Source organism: Rattus rattus, chromosome 9 (assembly GCF_011064425.1).
Source record: "Rattus rattus isolate New Zealand chromosome 9, Rrattus_CSIRO_v1, whole genome shotgun sequence".
NCBI classification, from domain to species: domain Eukaryota; kingdom Metazoa; phylum Chordata; class Mammalia; order Rodentia; family Muridae; genus Rattus; species Rattus rattus.
The window spans coordinates 56767017-56788227 of record NC_046162.1 but is presented as its reverse complement, the minus strand read 5'-3'; the positions used below and the strand labels follow the sequence as shown (position 1 = coordinate 56788227).

The 21211-nt window shown below is 47.9% G+C and overlaps 1 long non-coding RNA gene and 1 pseudogene across 1 annotated transcript; both read left to right on the top strand.

The window, feature by feature from the left end:
- The first annotated feature begins 4317 nt into the window (after window positions 1-4317).
- LOC116910198 lies at window positions 4318-20968 on the top strand. The gene is made up of 3 exons (XR_004389142.1): window positions 4318-4400; window positions 20120-20203; window positions 20939-20968. It is a non-coding gene; the product is annotated as an uncharacterized LOC116910198 (long non-coding RNA).
- LOC116910197 lies at window positions 11129-11609 on the top strand (annotated as a pseudogene).
- Window positions 20969-21211: the final 243 nt, after the last annotated feature.

Genomic DNA, 21211 nt, shown 5'->3' with positions numbered 1-21211 from the left:
TCAATAAAAGCTGATCAGCCAATGGCTGGGCAGAAGAGAGAATAGGGCTGGACTTCCACCAGCCAAGGGAAAGGAAGAGAGGAGGAAGCAGGGAATCCTACAAGGAAGGGGTCAGGGAGAGGCGTCATGGAAACACACCTGAAGCCCAGAGAGGCAAAGCAATAGGACAATGCAGGTATGTTGGGGATTTTGTCTGGGAGGAAGCCAAGTGAGTTTAGAGGATTAAAATAGAAAAATGGCTACCTAGTTACTTTAAAGCTAATTAATATATCTTATAGTCTCTGTCTCATTTATTTAGGAACTAGCTGCTACTTTTTAAAAAATGCATTTACAGGGGCTGGAGAGATGGCTCAGTGGTTAAGAGCACCAACTGCTCTTCCAGAGGTCCTGAGTTCAATTCCCAGCAACCACATGGTGGCTCACAACCATCTGTAGTGGGATCCTATGCCCTTTTCTGGTGTGTCTGAAAACCGGGGCAGTGTGCTCATATACATTAAATAATAAATAATTTTTAAAAAATGCATTTACAACCTGCCATATTTCTTCCATTGGTTTAACATTCAACAAGTATTTACTGAGCACCTGCTAAGAGCAGGACCATTTTGCTGGTGTTGGGATGCAAGTGGAAACCCCACGCTGAGTCCCTGCTCTTCTCAAACAGATGCTAAGATGGGACCTGAGAGGCTGGACCAGGAGTAGAGACCGGGAATCGTGTTCTTATCATAGCCCTACATATGAGCTGCTTCAATTAGGCCACTGCCTCTGTCTCCTAGATCAAGAAAATAAGGGTAGCTGGTATGGTGGTACCTACTTTTTTTTTTTTGAAGATTTATGTATTTATTATATATAAGTACACTGCAGCTGTCTTCAGACACACCAGAGGAGGGCATCTGATATCATTACAGATGGTTGTAAGCCACCATGTGGTTGCTGGGATTTGAACTCAGGACCTCGGGAAGAGCAGTCAGTGCTCTTAACTGCTGAACCATCTCTCCAGCCCCGGTACCTACTTTTAATCCCAGCACATGGGAGGCAGAGGTAGGTGGATCTCTGTGAGTTCAAGGCCAGCCTGGTCTACAAATCCAGGACTGCTGATGTAGGGTTGGAGAGATGGCTCAGCAGTTAGAGCGTATCCTGCTCTGCCAGAGGACCCAAGTTCAGGTCTCAGCACTCACACAAGGCCAGTCACAATTGTCTGTAACTCTAGCTCCAGGGATTCTCCAGTGCCTTCTGTCTCCCACAGTCTCTGCATTCACATGCTCATATCCACAGATACAGAGCTAAAAATAAAATTCAGTCTTAGGAAAGGGGATTGGAGAGATGGCTTAACAGTTCAGAACACTGTCCGGGGGTTGGGGATTTAGCTCAGTGGTAGAGCACTTGCCTAGCAAGCCCAAGGCCCTGGGTTCGGTACTCAGCTCAAAAAAAACAAAAAACAAAAAACAAAACAAAACAAAACAACAACAACAACAGCAACAACAAAAACAACCAAAAAACACTGTCCGTTCTTCCAGGGGATCTAAGTTTTATTCCCAACAAGCTCATGGAGGTGCAAAACAATCTGTTAACTACAGTTCCAAGGTGCCCTCTTCTGGCCTCTACAGGCACTGCATACATGAGAGACAGATACACACAGACAAAACACTCATACACACACAAATAAATACAATTTCAAAAAAAAAAAATCTCTTTTAAAAGATGCCTATTCCAAGTCACCACATGAAGACCTAGAGAATACACTAACCTGGGCCCATGGGGGCTCACAGAGACTGAACCACTAACCAAAGAGCACACATGGCTGGACCTAGGCCCCCAACACATTTGCAGCAGATGTGCAGCTCAGTCGTCCTGTGAGTCCCCTAACAATTGGACTGAGCAGGGGCTGTCCCTAAGCTGTTGCCTGCCAGTGGATCCCCTTCCCCATGCTGGACTGCCTGGTAGGGCCTCAGTGGGAGAGGATGGGCTTAGTCCTGCTGGGGATTGATATCTGAGGGTCTGTTGGTACCCAAGGAGGCTTCCCCTTCTCTAAGGAGAAAGGGAGAGGTAAATAGGGAGAGGAATTTGAGGGTGGAATTGGAGGAGGGGTTGTGTTTGGGATTTACAATAAATAAAGGTGCTAGAGAGATGGTTCCTCGGTTAAGAGCACTGACTGCTCTTCCAGAGGTCCTGAGTTCAAATCCCAGCAACCGCATGGTGGCTTACAACCATCTGTAATGGGATCCGATGCCCTCTTCTGGTGTGCACGAAGATAGTCATGGTGTACTCATATATATAAAATAAATAAATAATTCTTAAAGTGAATAAAGAAATTAATGAAAAAAGGATGTCTCCTAATCTCAAATAAATTTATATATTTCTTTTTTTTAAAGATTTATTCATTTATTATATATAAGTACACTGTAGCTGTCTTCAGATACACCAGAAGAAGGCATCAGATCTCTTTACAGATGGTTGTGAGCCACCATGTGGTTGCTGGGAATTGAACTCAGGACCTCTGGAAGAGTAGTCGGGTGCTCTTAACCACTGAGCCATCTCTCCAGCCCCAATTTATATATTTCTAAAAAAAAAGAAAAAGAAAAAGAAAAGAAGACAGCCACAGTACACATGCATACAGTACCATTCTTATACAAGACCCTATATCAAAAAACAACAAAAATGATATTAGTTTTGCCCCTAATTTTTTCACTCATTTTTTTTTCTTTTCTTTTTTTCGGAGCTGGGGACCATACCCAGGGCCTTGTGCTTGCTAGGCAAGCGCTCTACCACTGAGCTAAATCCCCAAAACCCCCCCTAATTTTTTATAAGCTGAATTGACACCCATCACCATCCTTAGAAAACTATTTTGCAGATCAAAAATCTAATTCTTAGGACAGGCATGGTGGTTCACATACTCAGGAGGCAGAGGCAGGTGGATCCCTATGAATTTGGGGCCAGACTGGTCTATAGTTTCAGGACAGTCAGGACTACATAGAGAAAACCTGTCTACATAATTCATACATACATACATACATACATACATACATACATACGTACGTACGTACATATGTACATACGTACAAAGTTTAAATAAAAAAAGGGGTTGGGGATTTAGCTCAGCGGTAGAGCGCTTGCCTAGGAAGCACAAGGCCCTGGGTTTGGTCCCCAGCTCCGAAAAAAAAAAAAAAGAAAAAGAAAAAGAAAAAGAAAAAAAAAAGAAAGTCAGTATGTTGACACATGTCTTTAATCCCAGCACTCAGGAGTCAGAGGCAGGAAGATCTTTGTAATTTTGAGGCCAGCCTGGTCTACAAAGTGAGTTCCAGGACATGCAGGGCTCAGTTACACAAAGAACTCTGTCATAAAAATCCAAAGAGGGGTTGGGGATTTAGCTCAGTGGTAGAGCGCTTGCCTAGCAAGCGCAAGGCCCTGGGTTCAGTCCCCAGCTCTGAAAAAAAGAAAATAAAAATCCAAAGAGGCAAAATAGTAATAATAATATAAAAATAATTTTAATTATTTTTGTTTCTTTTAAAAATGCTTAAAAATACATTTATTTGGGCTGGAGAGACAGCTCAGCGGTTAAGAGCACTGACTGCTTTTCCAGAGGTCCTGAGTTCAATTCCAGCAACCACGTGGTAGCTCGCAACCATCTATAATGGGATCCGATGCCCTCTTTAGGTATGTCTGAAGAGAGCAACAGTACAGTCATATGCATAAAATAAATAAATTTTAAAAATTATTTATTTGGGGTTAGGGATTTAGCTCAGAGGTAGGCGCTTGCCTAGGAAGCGCAAGGCCCTGGGTTCGGTCCCCAGCTCGAAAAAAGAACCAAAAAAAAAAAAAATTATTTATTGTGTCTATGTGTATGCATACATGCCTTCTTTTTTTTTTTTTTTTTTTTTTTTTTTTTTTTTTTAGGAGCTGGGGACCGAACCCAGGGCCTTGTGCTTTCTAGGCAAGCGCTCTACCACTGAGCTAAATCCCCAACCCCCCATACATGCCTTCTTGAGTGCTACCATATTTTTTTTTGTATTTATTTATACTGTGTATGTGTTTGTGTGTGTGCACAGATGTCAGAGGACAACTTGCAAAAGTCAGTTCTCTCCTGTGGTGGTTTGAGTGAGAAGCGTCCCCATGGATTCATACATTTGAATGCTTTGTCCAATGTTGGGCTGACTATCTGGGAGGGATTAGGAGGTGTGGCCTTGCTGGAGGAAGTGGGCCACCAGGAAGGTGGTTTTGAGATTTCAAAACCCAGAGCCATTCCCACCCAGTTAGTAGTCTGTCTCCCTCATGGCTGCTGTCTCCATGGACGCTTTCAGCTGTTGCTCTAGAGCCATGCTTGCCGGTTTCCGTGCTCCTCACACAACGCTTGTGGACTCTGCTGCCCTCCGGAATCATGAGCCCCAGACTAAATGCTTTCTTTCGTAAGTTACCCTAGTCCCGGCTTTTTGTCCATGCGATAGAAAAGTAGCCGCTAAGACACTTCCTGGCGATCCCAAAGTCAGGTCCTCTGGCTTGGTGGCAAGCGCCTTCACTTGCTGACCCCTCTCTCTGGCCTTGTTTTTATTTCTGCGTGTATGTTTATTTGCGCATGCGTTGTGTTCGTGTGTGTGTGTGTGTGTGTGTGTGTGTGTGTGTGTGTGCGCGTGTGTGTGCGCGCGCGCACGTGTGTACATGTATGTTCATGCACGTGTGTCTGCGTGGAGGCCAGAGTAGAACTTGGGACGCTATTACACACTTTTTTTTTTTTTTTTTTTTCCGGAGCTGGGGACCGAACCCAGGGCCTTGCGCTTCCTAGGCAAGCGCTCTACCCCTGAGCTAAATCCCCAACCCCCACACTTTTCTACTTTTAGTTTGTTCGTTCGTGATCTCTCACAAGCCTGGAGTCTGGAGTGTTCCCAAGGCTGGCGCCTGCCCCGGGGGTGGGGTGGGGGATGTTTGGGCTGGAAGTGGGCGCCATCTTGTTTATGTTCTGCTGGGGTTTGGAGGATCAGATTTATGAGGCTAGCACTTTATTGATTGTGTCATTTCCCTAGCATTTGGGTGTTGTTTTGTTTTAAACGGGGTCTCACTGTGTTGGAGCGATGTTTTTGTACACTGTGTGAAGATGTGTCTCTGTCCTTCCTTACCTTCCTAAGGCACCGTCTGGTTGGTCAAAATAAAAAGCCTATGACCTATAGCAGAAGACAGAATAGAAGGTGGGTCATTGAGCACAGAGAGAGGAACTCTGGGAACGTCAGGCACCGGAAGACGCTCCATTAAGTAGGAAGTCAGGCATACGACACTGAGGAGAAGAAACTAGTCATGTGACAGAACTTAGATTAGTATAAACGGTTTAGTATAACAGCTAGTTGAGGAGCAAGCTGAAGGTGATAAGCATTGAAAATGAAAATAAGACTCCGTGTATATGTTCGGCAACTGGCGCGCACTTGGAAAAGTCCAAACGGTTAAAACTACGTAGCGCTGACTGGTCTACAAGTCAGTATGTAAACTAGACTGATCTAGAACTCAGAGACCGACCTGCCTCTGCCTCTCCGGTGCTCGGATTAAAAGTGTCCATTATTCCCTTTATTTTGCTTATTTTTGAAATTGGATCTCAAATTGTAGCCTCGGCTGGCCAGGAATTCACAATGTAAATTAGACTGGTCTTAAATTCATGGTAATCCTCCTGCCTTGTCTTCCCAATTAGTACAATTATTGGCTGGAGCCACATCAACCAGATTAACTGTAAATGTATATCGAGGCTGAACTTGGTAGATTATGTGTGTAATCTTAGGACTCTGGAGACTGAGGCACAAGGATCAAAAGTTTGACACTTGGGGGTTGGGGATTTAGCTCAGTGGTAGAGCGCTTGCCTAGGAAGCACAAGGCCCTGGGTTCGGTCCCCAGCTCCGAAAAAAAAAAAGAGTTTGACACTTTCCCAGCATGTGGGAGGCTGAGGCAGGTGGATCTCTGAGTCTGAGACCAGCCCAGTCTATATAGTGAGTTCCTTGTCAGCCATGGCTACAAAGAGAGATTGTGCCTCAAAAACAGAACAAAACAAAACAAACAAGAAACACAACAGAAAGATGATGCCAGCCTGTGCTACTTAAAAAAAAATCAAAACCAGAGCTGAAGATGTCTGTGCAGGTAAAGGTAGTCGCCAAGCCTAGGGATCTAAGTTAAGTCCCCAGGACCCAATGATGAAAGGAGAGAAATAGCTCCAGAAAGTTCTTCTCTGACCACCAAACTCACTTCAGAGCATGTGTCTATCTACACAGATCCATACACACACACACACACACACACACACATACATACGTGCCTATACATACACAGATACACATACGTGCAAACACAATACACAAATACACATATATGCAAACATATATACACACACATATACACAGATACATATACATGCATACACACATACATGCATACACACAGATACACAGATATGCATACATACACACATGGATACACACACAAAAAGGAAAGAAATTTAACGAAAATGAAAGGTGAACCCACAAAAGCTTACATGAAATAAATTTCAAATCTTTAGATTTATTAATTGTGTGTGTGTTTGGCCTGCATGGACCTGTATAGGTCAGAAAAGGTCATTAGGTACCCTGGGATTGGGTTAAAGACGGTTGTGAGCCACAATGTGGGTGCGGAGAGCTGAACCCAGGTCCTCTGCAAGAGCAACATGTGCTCTTAACCACTGAGCCACCTCTCCATCCCCAAAGAAAACAAATTTATATGGAAATGCAAAGTGAGCTAATTAGTTTTTTAAAAATGTTGTAGGAGTCCGTGTATAAAGCGGTAGTGAGAGATACATTCGGGGTGCAGCTAGACACTCAGTGCTGAATAGAGCTCTCAAACAAAGCCATCCGCAGAGCCTCACCTGTCTCACACAAAGACACAGCTGCAGTCCAGACAGGAATGGACGAGCCTTCAATAAATGTTGAATAATTGGATATTCACAAAGAAAATTCAATCCCAGCTCTTACTTCAAATACACCCCCAAATCAATTTGAAACGGACAATAAAAGCCTAAGTATGAAAGATTAAAAATAGAACCTCAAAAAAGAAATTGCATGGAAACCTATTTCCATAGCCTTGTGGTAGCCACAACTTCACTGTTTAAGCTGGACTGCTACAGTACCTAAGTAATTTGTGGTCATCCATACCTACGCGCACACACCGTGACGTGAAGCCTAGCGTCCACACCCCACAGTTGAGCTGAGCACGGTGATCCAAGCATTTGCAAGGAGATCAAGATCACCAGTTTCAGGCCAGCCTGGGCTACGTTACAAGACCCCCCCCCCATCTCAAAAAGAACACCCAAAATCAAAAAACAAGTTTAACAAAAATAAAAGGTAAACCCCAAACCATATAAAATACGTTTTAAGACTTGGTCCAGCTAGGCTTGGTAGTGCGTGCCTATAAATAACCCCAGCTCCTGAGAGGTAGAGAGATAGGGGTGGGGCATAGGAATTCAAGGCCAGCCTGGACCAAATAAGTTTAAGGCCAACCTGAGCTTTATGAAACCTTGTCTCAAAACACCACCACCACCATATACTTTGCCTGTCTTTGGAGTTGCCTCAAGCAGGAAGGTAGACAAAACCACCTCTTGAACAGAGGCTAGTAGCCTATGCATTTTAGAGATTAAAAACCTTCCTTTCTGCAACATTGCCTGGCTCTTTTTCTGTATTCACCTCTCTCTCTCTCACTCTCTGTCTCTCTGTGTCTGTGTCTCCCTCTCCCCTCACTCTCCCTCTCCCCTCCCTCTGCTCTTCCCCTCACTCTCTCTCCTCCTCCTCCCTCTCCCTCCCCTCTCCCTCCCCTCCTCCTCCCTCCCCTTCTCTTTCTCCCCTCCCCTCCCCTTCCCTCCCCCTCCCCTCCCCTCTTCCTCTCCCTCTCCCTCTCTCTCTGTCAAGAGCTCCCCATCTAACACTGGAAATCCATCTTCATAGTGACTGTTTATTATTGATGTGTTTGTTTTGAGACATGGTCTCAGGTAGCCCAGGCTATCCTCCAACTCATTCAATAGCTGAGGCTTGCCTTCTACTTCTGATCCTACTGCCTCCACCCCCTAAGTGCTGGGATCGAATGAGAACACCAGCAGGCCTGGCTCCCCCTAATCCCCGTCTTCTGGGAGCTCCACTGCAGAGCAGAGCTGTGCCCGCGTGCCCCGAGCAGTGGGTGCTCTGTGAAAACTTAAAAGATTCAAGGAGTCTCACCAGCCCGTCTTTTCCTGCTTCTCTCTGGGTAATTCTTATTTTTATCTCTTCCACAACCTTTCTACTTAATTTTAACTTCCTGTTCCTTCCAGGCTGGTTTAAATTCCAGGAGGCTCTATGCTATTCTGTTCCTCTTAACACTTCGATTCTCTGGGTCTTGGCTTGCCTTGACTTCCTTTCATAGTTTTAAAGGGTAGTTTCTGTTTACTTAACCTTTCTCCTTATCCCTGTGTGTATGTTGTGTGAGCATTTTGAGTTAGGGTCTCAAGCACACCAGGAAGCACAGCATGTAGCCAAAGAGAATCCTGAGCTTCTACCCTGCGTTTTGTATTTGGTTTGTTTGGTTTGGGTTTTTTGTTTGTTTGTTTGTTTTTTGCTTTTTGTTGGTGGTGTTGGTTTGTTGTTTTGTTTGTGAGATAGGGTCTCGTTACCTTGGAACTCACTCTATAGACCACCAGACTGGCCTTGAACTCACAGAGATCCACCTGCTTCCCCGCCCCACCCCCATGCTGGGATTACCACCAGCTTCTTTTTATATATTCTGGCTTGTTTCCTTTTTGTTTCTCCCTTCCCGTTTTGTCGGTTTCCCCTTCACTCCAGGAGTATGGCTGTCATTCCCGAGGAGCACCACTTGGCCCTCACCTGGGGAAGGCACATGCAGCATCTCCAGGCGCAGTCAGGTCTGGGGGCCGAGGCCATGGTTTCTCCAAACAGCTCCAGCCTATACTTAGTACAGCAGGGGACTTGGAACTGACGCCTGGGCCCCATGGGGACTCCTACAGTGGGCGGTTTCTGTGCTAAGACCCTTGGAGCCTCACCGTAGCCTGAGATCCTTCTGGAAAGCCTTCTTTCCTTTCCTCTCCTTCTTCTTCGGCAGGAGTCTGAAGACCAGCCGGCTCCTCCTCTTTATAGTCCCTCAAGCATCTCCTCTAACAGGTGCAAGATATTTCTGGCCCTTCTAACTCTGTGTGGCAGCCATGCCCTGCCCGCCACGTGTTCCGTTGCTGTAAAGAATACTTGCGGTAAATCAACTGAGTAAGAGGAAGGTTTGTTTTGGGCTCAGTCTATGGTCCCATCCTCTGTTGCTGGTAGTGATACAGCACAGGAGAATGTGGCAGAGGGGGCTGTCAACCTCGTGGTGCCTGGAAAGTAGAGACCCGAGGCAGAGTTAGATCCTCCGTTACCTCCCCACCCCCCCACTCCCCACTCCCCACTCCCCACCTCTCTACCCCCTCCCACTTCACTGCTCCCTCCCACCAAGGTCACACCCCCAGAGAGCGAACTTCCTTTCACTAGACTCCGCCTTCTAAACCATCTACCACCTCCCTGTCCTATCAGAGACTGAGGGCAGAGACCTCAACCTTGGAGGCATTTCTTAACCTGAGGACAGGCACTAACGAACGAGTTTTCCTCATTTGTTGGGTGTCCTTGGTTGGCTGCCTGGACTCTAACGTGAAAAGCGTTAGAAAGCGGACTGGAAGTGCAGTGCGTTCCGTGGAGTGTGGCACAGGTGTTAGTTACGTCTGTGGCTTGGGCTCTTCCGTGACTGGGCACGGGGCCAGCGGTGGTTTCACCGAGGACCTTCTGAGTGTTAAGATTTGAAAATGCTTCTTGGAAGCCTTTCAGTTCCTCCAGATAAGAAAACTTTTTTTAAAAAAGATTTTTCTTTTCTTTTTTTAATTTATTTCAAGACAGGGTTTCTTTGTGTAGTGCTGCTGTTCTGGAACTCGGTAGACTAGACCAGCTCTGTAGACCCTGCTGGCCTCGGAATTCAGAGATCGGCCTGCCTCTGCCTGGCAGAATAGTTCTTTCCTCCCTGTGTACTGAGATTGAACTCAGGTCCTTGAACTCGGCAAGCACTGGGCTGCTGAGCCGCACCCTCGCTCTTTAGCCTTCTTGTCCAGGCAGCAATGGAAAGAGAGGGTCAACCTCTTCCCTGCGTGTGCTGCACCTCTGTTCCCACTGGGTCTCTCCACATCCTTTCCTTCCTCCCTTCAGTGTTTGATTTCAGACAGGGTCTATTCTAGCCCAGGTTGGCCTGGAACTTGATGCATAGCCAGTGTATGACAGATCTGCAATCCTGACCTTGCTTTCACCTCCCAGTGCTGGGTGCCCACCATCACGCCTGATTTACAGGATCTTGGGAATCAAACCCAGGGCTCTGTGCATGCTAAGCAGGTTCTCTACCAACTGAACTACATCCCCAAACCTGCCCCTCCGCTTCTTGCTTTTGTTGCTATTTAAGCTAAGGATGCAGCTCGGTGGTAGAGCCCTGGCTCTCTGTTCTCTTCTAGGACCAAAGTGGGCAGGGAAGCTAGATGCACGCTAGGGGAAACTCCAGGGCCGAATTCAATGGTCTTCAAGGTCTGACCCCGGCTGGGCCCTATATCCAAAAGTTCTTATATTCTCCCCTGCATGGTGCTGCCCCCACAAGGCTCTGCCCCCACATGGTGTCATCCCCACCTGGTGCCATCTACTGGAGACCAAGCTTGCACAAGAGCTTGCAGGAGATGTGTTACATTCAAACCATGATGCCTCCCTTGGATATGGTGGGACACAGGACTCTTTCTAAAGAACGGAACGGAGAGGGCTGAGAGATGCCTCAGCAGTTAAGAGCACTGGCTGCGGGGTTAGGGATTTAGCTCAGTGGTGGGGCTTGCCTAGGGGAAGCAAAAAGGCCCTGGGTTCGGGTCCCCAGCTCAAAAAAAAAGAACCAAAAAAAAAAAAAAAAAGAGCACTGGCTGCTCTTCCAGAGTACCTGAATTCAATTCCCAGCAACCACATGGTGTCTCACAACCATCTGTAATGGGATCTGATGCCCTCTTCTGGAATGCATGAAGACAGAGTACTCATATACATAAACAGATAAATCTTTAAAAAGAAAAAAAAAATCAGCCACGGCAGCCATCTTCCAGCAACTCGCTAAAATGATGAACACAAAGGGAAAGAGGAGAGGTACTTGGTCTATGTTCTCTAGGCCTTTTAGGAAACACGGAGTTGTTCCTTTGGCCACACACATGGGAATCTACAAGAAGGGTGATATTGTAGACATCAAGGGATGCCCCGTAAGTGTTACCACGGCAAAACCGGAAGAGTCTGCAGTGTCACCCAGCATGCCGTGGGCATCATTGTAAACAAGCAAGTTAAGGGCAAGATTCTGGCCAAGAGGATCCATGCTCGGATTGAGCACATCAAGCCCTTGAAGAGCAGAGACGGCTTCCTGAAGGGGGTGAAGGAGAACGATCAGAAGAAAAAGGAAGCCAAAGAGAAGAGCACCTGGGTTCAGCTGAAGCGCCAGCCTGCGCCACCCAGAGAAGCCCACTTTGTGAGGACTAACGGGAAGGAGCCTGAGCTGCTGGAGCCCATGCCATACGGATTCATGGCCTGATGGACACAAAGGAAATAAAGGACCCGGACTACAAAGTGGTTTCCTAAGAAAAAAAAAGGAGAAGAAAAGAATGGAACAGGGTAAATGTAAAAATATATAAATGGAGAATATATGAAATTTATTTCATTGTATATTCTACAGTATATGTATCATATATATTTATGTATTCTACATTATAAAATGTAGAATTTTATGAAATATAAAATTTATACAATATAAAATATAAAAAAGAAAACATTTCATTTTTATGTGCAATGTTTTGCCTGCATGTATGTCTGTGCATGGGTTTTGCAGAGAGTAGTGAATAGACTGGGAATTGAACCTCTGGAAGAGCAGTTAGTGTTCTTAACTGCTGAGCCATCCTCTCCAGCCTCCTTCCTGTTTCTGAAAACAAGGACTGCTATGACCAGGACACATCCTCTGAATGTCCTGGAACTTACTACCTAGCCAAGGACGACTTTGACTTCCTGGTCATCCTGTTTCCCCCTCCCAAGTTATTGCCCGGTTGGTGCTACCATGCCCCGAGTAAGTGTTTGCTATTTAAACCACCGAGTTGGCAGGTAATGTGTTGCACAGCCGGCCATAATGCAGGAGATGAGGGAGACAAGCACTGGAGTTTGGGGCTTGAACACTGGATAAATGTCAGCCGCCATTTATCAAAGGAGGGATTCTCTGCAGAACAAAGCACAATATTAACCAGGCAATGCTGATGCACACCTTTGATCTCAGCGCTTGGGAGGAGAGGCGGGGTCTTCTAGTTCAATGCCTGTCTGGTCTATAGAGCAAGTTCCAGAACAGCAAGGGTTACACGGAGAAATCCCGTCTTGAAACACCCCCAAACCTCCTAAGAAAAGAAAGCACAATATTGCCTGGGCATGAGAGTGCATGCCTGGAACCTTGGCATCCGAGAGGCAGAGACAGGAAGATTGTCAGGTTGTGTGGTTGGCTTGAGCTGCCTAATAAGTTCAGGGCCTCCCTGAGCTACATGGGGGAAAAGACTCCAAAGAAATAAATATAGCATTGCCCAGACGCATTGCCTTTAGGGGTAGCCAGCGGTGAAGCCTAGAGCAGGCTCTGGGCTCGGAATCCTCCCAATCCCAACCCTCGTTTGGAATAACCTTTGTTTAGACAGCTAGGTGGAGCTTGCAACAGATGCTAGGTATAGTCTCCATTCTGGAGAGAGGATGAGGAGTCTCTGCTGTGCGCTAAGTGTGGAAAACATGAGTGCCCAGAGAAGAGATGAGAGGCCAGGAAGGGTGGAAGGGCTTGGTCACTGAGAGCTGAGATGTCCCAAGGTGGGAGGAGTACTCAGTTAAGGGTGTCTCCCAGCAGGAAGGAAGTTCAGAGAAGGGTAACAGTTCCTGATGCTTACATGCCAGTTTTTAATACAGCCTTCAGGGAACACGGTGGGATAGAACTGTAATCCCAGCACATGGGAGGCCGAGGCAGAGGAACGGAGCTCAAGTACAACCTAGACTATATAGCTAGACTGTCCAGGAAAAGCGGAAGAATAGAGTCTTTTTTTTTTTTTTTTTTTTTTTTGACTGGGGACCAACCTAGGGCCCAAGCACTGAAGGCAAGCACTCTATCACTGAGCTAAATCCCCAACCCCGAATAGAGTCTTCTGATCAAGCCCTATAGTCACTCTGCATGGCCGAAAGTCACAACCTCCTTCTCACAGATGAAGAAACTCACGTTATCACATGGTTTGTGGAGTGGCAACACCAAAAATCAGGCTTTGACCATAAAGGATGGGTAGGGCTTTTGAGTTCAGCTGTGCAAAAATTGGCCAACCGAGAGAGTTCACTAAACTCTCAGGGTGATTCTTGGGTGAGCAGAAATAGAGGTGGAGTCAGAGGGTGGTGCCTACGGAAGAGAAGAAGCTACAACAGAGGCCAGGAGATCTGTGCCTTTTGCCTTTAAAGGAGCAGCATGCAAATCATAGGCAAAGTGATATGCAAATGAGATGTAAATTGAGTCGGGAATGAGCATCTGCTATTTCTGAGTCAACAGCTCAGGCACTTTTGGGTGAGCCCTCCCCAGCTTTCTCCAGGGTTGCCAGGGTCAGGAACCCCAAAGGGAAGGCCTGCTAACTGAACAGAAGTGGGCTGCTAGGACAGCAGGGCGCTGCATAGGAAGGGAAGCCCCGCCCACTGCATGGAGGCGAGTCATCTATTTGCATATTCATATTCAGATGACAAATGCCTGTAAAGCACCTACCCCGTGAGAGGGCTGAGGCAGATGCGATGCAGAAGACAAGGAGATCCTCACTGTTTTCAAGGTCTAGGTGCCTTCTTTCGGGGTTGCGGGGTTGTGGGATAAACAATAAAGACGCTGCTGGCTTTTTCTAGAACCTAAACCAGGTTTTCCCAACCTCAGAGCTCTGGACACTTTCCGTCTTTCTTTAGTAACACCCTGGGCTTGGCCCAGTAGATAAATGACAGTAGCGACCCTTGACCTGTGACAAATAACCAGACATGACCTAATATGGAAGAAGTCAAAAAGCATTCAGATTGAAAAACTACCATTTGACCCAAATATGGCGGAATGTACCTGTAAGCCCTTGGGAGGTGGACGCTGGAGGGTCAGGACATCAACGACATCCTTCACTACAGAGAAAGAGGGAAGCCAGCTGGACACCAGAAACCCTGCAGTAAAACCAAAACAAACCACTCAGATGTCTAAGACCATGAGCCCTTTGGCTGGGCCAGCATTCTCCTTGAGCTAAGTAAGGGTTTAGTTCTAAGGACTTAGTGTTCTAGACTGTTATTATTTATTATTTATTTATTTATTCTCCTTTCATTTTTTGAGGCAGGGTTTCTCTGTGTAGCCCAGGCTGTCCTGGAACTTGCTCTGTAGACCAGGCTGACCTCACAGAGATTCGACTCCCTCCAACTCTGACTCTGGAGTGCTGGGATTAACAGTGCAGGTCCCCACTGCCCGGCTGGCTGCAAGGCTGTTCTTTAGTGCTTTCCTTTGTCATTCTGTCTGTCTTCCAGTTGACGTCGGTGGGGCTGTGGGTTCCATGCCTATGTCCATAGGTAGATCCCAAGAGTTCAGACAGGCAGCTTTGCCAACCAGTGTTTTCTCAGGGCTGCCCTGGAGTCTTGAGGGGCCCCTGGAAGCCTGCAGGGTTGATGGGAGGGGCCAGCAGGAGTTAGAGCTCAGACCTTGCTGGTTTTGTTTCTGAGTTTCCTTATTGTGTCCTTTGAATACAAAGTCCCAAGTGGACAGTTGCCAACCACTCAGCCAGATGAGGGACCACAAGCAAGATTCCCCTTCCCAACATGTCTGCTCTCGAGTGCATGCAGCGGTGGCTCTGGGGTGACTGTTTGGAGGCTTTCTCAGCTTCCTGTCCAGTTCCTGCCTTCGATAGGAACTGGAGAGAAAGAATACTGTACCTAAAAACCAAGGGATCTATGTATGTGTGCAGAACGAACAAACAGGGTGGGAAGCAGGGTTGGGGATTTGGTTCAGTGGTAGAGCGCTTGCCTAGCAAGCGCAAGGTCCTGGGTCTGGTCCCCAGCTCCGAAAAAAAAAAAAAAAAAAGAAAAAAGAAAAAAAACAGGGTGGGAAGCGCCATCCTCCAAGCATCCCTGTCACAGCATGATGCCCAGGACAGAAGCCAGAGTCCTTGATCAACTGCATCCCAAAGCAGAACAGGGCTCTCACACTCAACTGACAATACAAAGAACCAGGGCTAGACACCAAGAAGAACTTTCCAACTTAGCACCTGGGGGAATTGCTGCCTGGGATAGGAGGATGTCCCTCCCATTAGAGCTGGATCTCAGAATCCTGCAGAGATAAATCTCTGAAACTCAGCAAGGACAGAGCCAGACTGGGAGGTTTACCCCACCCCACTGCCCGAGAATTCTCTTCTGTCCGATTCTTGTCAGGAGCAGTGGGGATGTGTGGGGATCTTGTTCCCCAGGGACTGGGGGATGGAACGGGCTTCCCCAAGTACCACACCCTCTGGATCCAGGCACAATCAGGCATTTCATGTCTCAGAAGGGTCAGAATGAAAGGCCAGTGTCTGTCTGTTTGCCCCACACCCCTTCCAGCGCCAGATTTTTCCATCTGCCCCTGGGCCACAGCCTCTTCCTCACGTCTCTCCCCACCCAGACCGTGTCACACTCAGATTAATGGAAACAACGGGATTGTCTTTAGTTCTCTGTGCGGCTGGTGCTTTCTGCCCCAACACTCCCATGAGAAAGCTAGATCTTAATGTCCCCTCCTGTCACACACAGGATCCCCAGAGGGCTCAGGGACTCCGATGTACCACAGAGGCCACCAGAACCTCTGATCTAGCTCTCGATACTCCTTCTTCCTGTGTTCTCTGCACTGAGGCCCTAGGTGATGGGTGACTTCCTCATAGACTCAGAGGGCTTTTTCCCTCTGGAGACTTCCTGAACAGTTAGTTGTCCAAGACCTGTTTGAACAGCTGGACCAAAGAAGCCACTTCTGTCATTGCCTACGTGTCCCAAAAAAAAGGGACCTTCTCTGTGCTGCCTGCAGGAGCCCAGATCCAATGCCACCTTGCCTTGGGACCACAGTGCTGAAGCTTCTAAGAAACATCCAGAAGCTGACGTCACTATTCTCCAGACCCTCCACCTGTTTGTCCCACCACCACCAGAAGCTGTGAGCAGCCATTCCGGGACCTGACATTCTGTCAGCTTCGCACCACCTTCCCGCATACCCATCCAGGAGTACTTCCTGGATAAAATATTAAACACGCAAATCTGAGAAGTGCCTTAACCAGCGACAGACTGCACGACCACAGCCTGGCGAAGGAGACGCACGCCGTCCGGGGGCGGGGAGGTATATATAGACACAGACTTTGCATCTTCCCAACGTGGATGAGGCAGAGCAGTGCCTGTGGAAAAATACCGCTGCAACCTCCAGCTGGGGTGGCCTGAGGTCGGAGACAGGGGGCTGGTGGAGGTGGGATGGGAGGTGGGGGGGTCAGGAGGAGCCCCAAAGTCGAGCTCAGAGTGGGGTGACAAAAAGCCCTTTGTGCTTGTATTCTGTATAGTGACATCGCCGGACTCGGCAAGGGAACAGGAGGTTGGTGAGAGGCAAGACCTCAAGATAGAGCGGCGAAAAACGCCAGAGAAGGGGAGGATCTAAGGTTGCTAGGAGCACACCCCACTCCCCTTGTGCCACAGGGCCTCTAACACGGCACCCTGCGTGCCGTGCTGCCCTGCGTGCCGTGAAGTTCATAGAGATGAGCCAATAGGGTTCTTGCCTGGGTCTGAATCGACAAAGAACCTTGTTGATGTAGCCTGCTCTGACCCAGAGGGGTAAGGGTGGGGCTAAATCTACATTTCCCGAAGCTGATTGGTGCATGTAATGTCCAACCCATCAAAGCCTGGGCATTTGCCAAGCTCCAGAGTTCCCCAGGGATCCACATAAGTATAAGTTTTTTGGTTTGGGGGTATTTTTTGTTTTGGGCTTTTGTTGTTTGTTTGTTTGTTTGTTTGTTTGTTTTGAGACAGGGTCTCACTGTGTAGCCCTGGCTGGCTTGGAACTCACTCTGTAGACCAGGCTGACTTCCAACCTACAGAGATCCACCTGCCTCTGCCTTCTAACTGCTGATATGAGAGTCATGCGACAACACTTTGGGCACAAATTCAAGAGTCCTAGAACACCCACAGCTAAGCCCAGCCTTCGAACTCGAGAATCCATGTGACCTGTATGTGGCATCTGTCACAGCCTCCTGCAGGCCAAGGACCCATGTTTTCTCAGTGACCTGAAAAACCCAGGCCAGAGAATCATGGAGCCCAGGGGGCCAGCACTAAAAAAGATCACAGGCTCTGTAGTGACACAGTCCCCAGGCCCTGGGGAATGACAAAGAAAAGTGTCCCTGTCACTTCAGAGAATCATAGAGCCCATCTGGATTTAGAAGGCAGACTCACTTTGTCTCAGAATAAGTTGCCCACAGGAATCCGGACTAATGACATCCTACAAAGGACAGCCATTCGGCCCAGGGTGGCCCAGAGCTCACCATAGTTAGGGCTGATGACGAACTCACAGCTGAGCCCCTAATCCAGGAGGGGCCCCAGTGCAGGTGAGCCTGGGAAGGGGGGCTCTCCTCAGACGGGCAGGATGTGGAAGACTGGAAGGTGAGGCTGGAGAGAAGACAATCGGGCTCTGGGGAGTCTGCCAGCTCCAGGCTGCTGTAAGCTGCCTGATGCTGTGGGCTGGGTGCTACTTGGCTGCGCCCAGTTGGAAGGTGCTAAGAGGAGGTGCTGCGGCTACAGTGCCAGCTCAGCCTGAGGAGGAAGTGGGAAGCAGAGGCAGGGTGGGCACAGGGCCCTGGCACAGGAAGAGCAGACTCCCCCAGGGGGCCTGGCACCAGGACAATCCACTGTCAAGGCAAGAATTCAAGCAGGGAGGAGCTGAAATGCAGCTCCCCGACATTCACACTTCCAGCCCCCATTATGCCCAGGGCAGGGCAAATGGGATACAGATCTCAAGTGAGGGGTGCCTGGCACTGCACCGACAGACAGCGGGCATCGCTCTAGCTGGTGAACTCTAGTCCCAGAAGTAGGAGCACTTTCTACGCTACAGATCCTGGGGCAGGTGCTGTGTGTGTGTGTGTGTGTGTGTGTGTGTGTGTGTGTGTGTGTGTGTGTGTCCCCTGCCCTGACCCCAGGGGGCCGAGCAAGAGCTGGAGAGGGTGATATGGTCTTGACTAAGTCTAGTCTCTCATCCATCAGTCAGTTAGTTGCCTCTCTGTCCTCACCCTCACCCAGGATCTACAGGCCTCCCTAGGAGCCGGTAATGTCGGGGTGGTCGGGGTGGGTGAGAGGCCTTGTTGGAGGGCATTGAGCAGGAGGGACACCAACCTTTTACCAAGAAAGAAGAGATTTTTTTTTTTTAAAAAAAGATTTATTTATTTTATGTGTGAGTACACTGTAGCTGTCTTCAGACACACCACAAGAGGGCACCAAATCCTATTACAGGTGGTTGTGGCTCGATGGTCAAGAGCACTGACTGCTCTTCCAGAGGTCCTGAGTTCAATGCCCAGCAACCACATGGTGGCTCACAACCATCTGTAATGGAACCCAATGCCTGTTCTGATGTGTCTGAAGACAGCTAGTATACTCATATACATTAAATAAATAAATAAATATCTTTTTAAAAAAGAATAAGGTGGGGTTGGGGATTTAGCTCAGTGGTAGAGCGCTTGCCTAGTGAGCGCAAGGCCCTGGGTTCGGTTCCCAGCTCCGAAAAAAAGAAAAAAAAAGAAAAAAGAATAAGGATTGCAAGTTTATGCCATACTAGGTTTAGATATTATCTTTTTAATTTTTAAACTTTATTTGGAAATTTCTTATTTTTAATTTATTAGAGACAGGGTCTCACCATGTAGTCCTGGCTGCCCTGGAACTCACCGAGATCCACCTGCCTCTCTCCGCTTAGGGCTGGGATTAGAGACTATCACACCTGGCCTTACTTTTATTTTTTTTTTCTTTCCTTTTCTTTTTTCTTTTTTTTTCGGAGCTGGGGACCGAACCGAGGGCCTCGCGCTTGCTAGGCAAGTGCTCTACCACTGAGCTAAATCCTCAACCCCTACACCACTTTTTTTTTTTTTTTTTTTTTTTTTTTTTTATGTGTATGCATGTACCCATCCGTATCTGTGTAAGTCTATGCAACCAGTCTGCAGTTGCCTATGTAGTCCAGAAGGGGGCATCGGGTTCTCTGGAGCTGGAGTTACAGAATGCTGGGAGCCACTGCTTCCTGTCCATGGGTGCTGGGAAATTAACTTGAGTCCTCTGCAAGAGCAGTCAGTGTTCCTAACCACTGAGCCATCTCTCCAGCCCTTAGTATCCTTATAGAAATTACATTTTTCTATTTATTATGTGTGTCTACACACACGCACACACTGTAATGCACCTCTGGAGATCAGAGGACAAATTGCAGAAGTTGGTTCTCTCCTTCTATCATGTGGGTTCCAGGAATGAAACCCAGGCTCACTGAGATACCTTGCTGGCCCTTGTTGTTGCTGCTGCTGCTGCTGCTGCTGCTGCTGCTTCTTTTGAGACTGGGCTCACACAGTAGCCCAGGCATGCTTCAAACTTGTGTTCTTCCTGCCTCAGCTTCCCAACAGAGATTAGAGACATGTGCCCCTCTGCCATCATTTTAACAGCATAGAATTTTAATCTCAGAACAGTGCTACATTCCTAAAATCCCAGTACTTGGGGACCTGAGGCAGGAGAAGGAGGAGCAGGAATCCAGGCCAGACTCACCCACAGTAAGTTTTTAAGGGTAGCCTGGGAGACATACGATCCCGTCTCACTATCCAGCAAACCAAACAACCAAAACCAACGGAAGATAAGAGTTCGAGACCCTGGAAGACGCCCAGTCAGTAAGAGCACACGTAGCCAAGCCTGATGACCTGAGTTTGGTCCGTAGAAGGACAGAACTCGCAAACATACTCAGCAGATGTGACTGAGAGGAGGTCGAGGAGGAGGCCAGGGAGATGAAGAGGCTCAGGGTCTCTCAGGATGCTTCTCTGTGTTCCCTACAGACATCCTCATGTGATCTGAAACTCACTGCAGTGAAAACAGAAGGGAACGGTCCTGTCAGGAGAATGAGCCCCTGCAGTTACCAGGTGGGTACAATGGAGGAAAGTGAGGACCCATTCCAGGCTCTGGGAGTCCCTGACAGAAAAGCCATAGCAGCAAGGCTTCCTTTGAGATATTTGTAACCTGGAGGGTGGGGATGTGGAAACAGGAGCTGGGGGTTGGGGAGCCCACTTGAGAGGCCGTGGCAAGAGAATTCAATATTCGAAGCCTACTACATAGCAGGAGGCTCAAACCAAGCAAGAGCTGGGCACCATGTGCATGCCTGTGTGACATGTTGTGTGACAAAGCTCTTCCTGGGAGAAGGCCACACATCTACTCATCTCAGATTGGGAACCTATGACAATCCAAAGTATAGACAACATCAGTGTCCCACTTGTTGAAACAATGGGTTTTATTGGGGTTACAGGATAAGGGTAAGGAGTCACAGAAGCAGAAATGACAGTTGCATCTCCAAAGCCCACCCCAGCATGGCTGACAGCTCACATGTAGGCAACTCAACATGTTGGACCTTTCCAGGCATCTCTGCTGCTCTAAACCTCTTCCAGAGAGTCCAGCTGGTTCCTGTTCTCCCAGGCCCTGGTCTGGTCTCAGAGTGCTCTTTGCAGCTTTTCTCCTCTGGGAGTTTTTGCTGCTCAGCTTCACTCCTCTGAAAGGGACTCTCAGCATCTATTGCTTACAGTGGCAGGGAGGAGCCTAGTGAATCTGCTCAGTTTCAGGGACTTCCTGAAGCTATCTTAATTTGTGTACCTTTCTGTTTACAGAGCTTCTTTACAGGAGACTGGAGAGATGGCTCAGCAGTTATGAGGACTGGCTGCTCTTCAAGAGGTCCTGAGTTCATTGCCTAGCAACCACATGGTGGCTCACAACCATCAGGAATGGGATCTGATGCCCTCTTCTGGTATGCAGCTGTAAGTGCAGATAGAGCACTCATATACACAAAGTATACATCTAAAACACAAGGAAGGGGGAGGGGAGGGGTCTGGAGAGATGGCTCGATGTTAAGAGCACTGGCTGCTCTTCCAGATGGCCCAGGT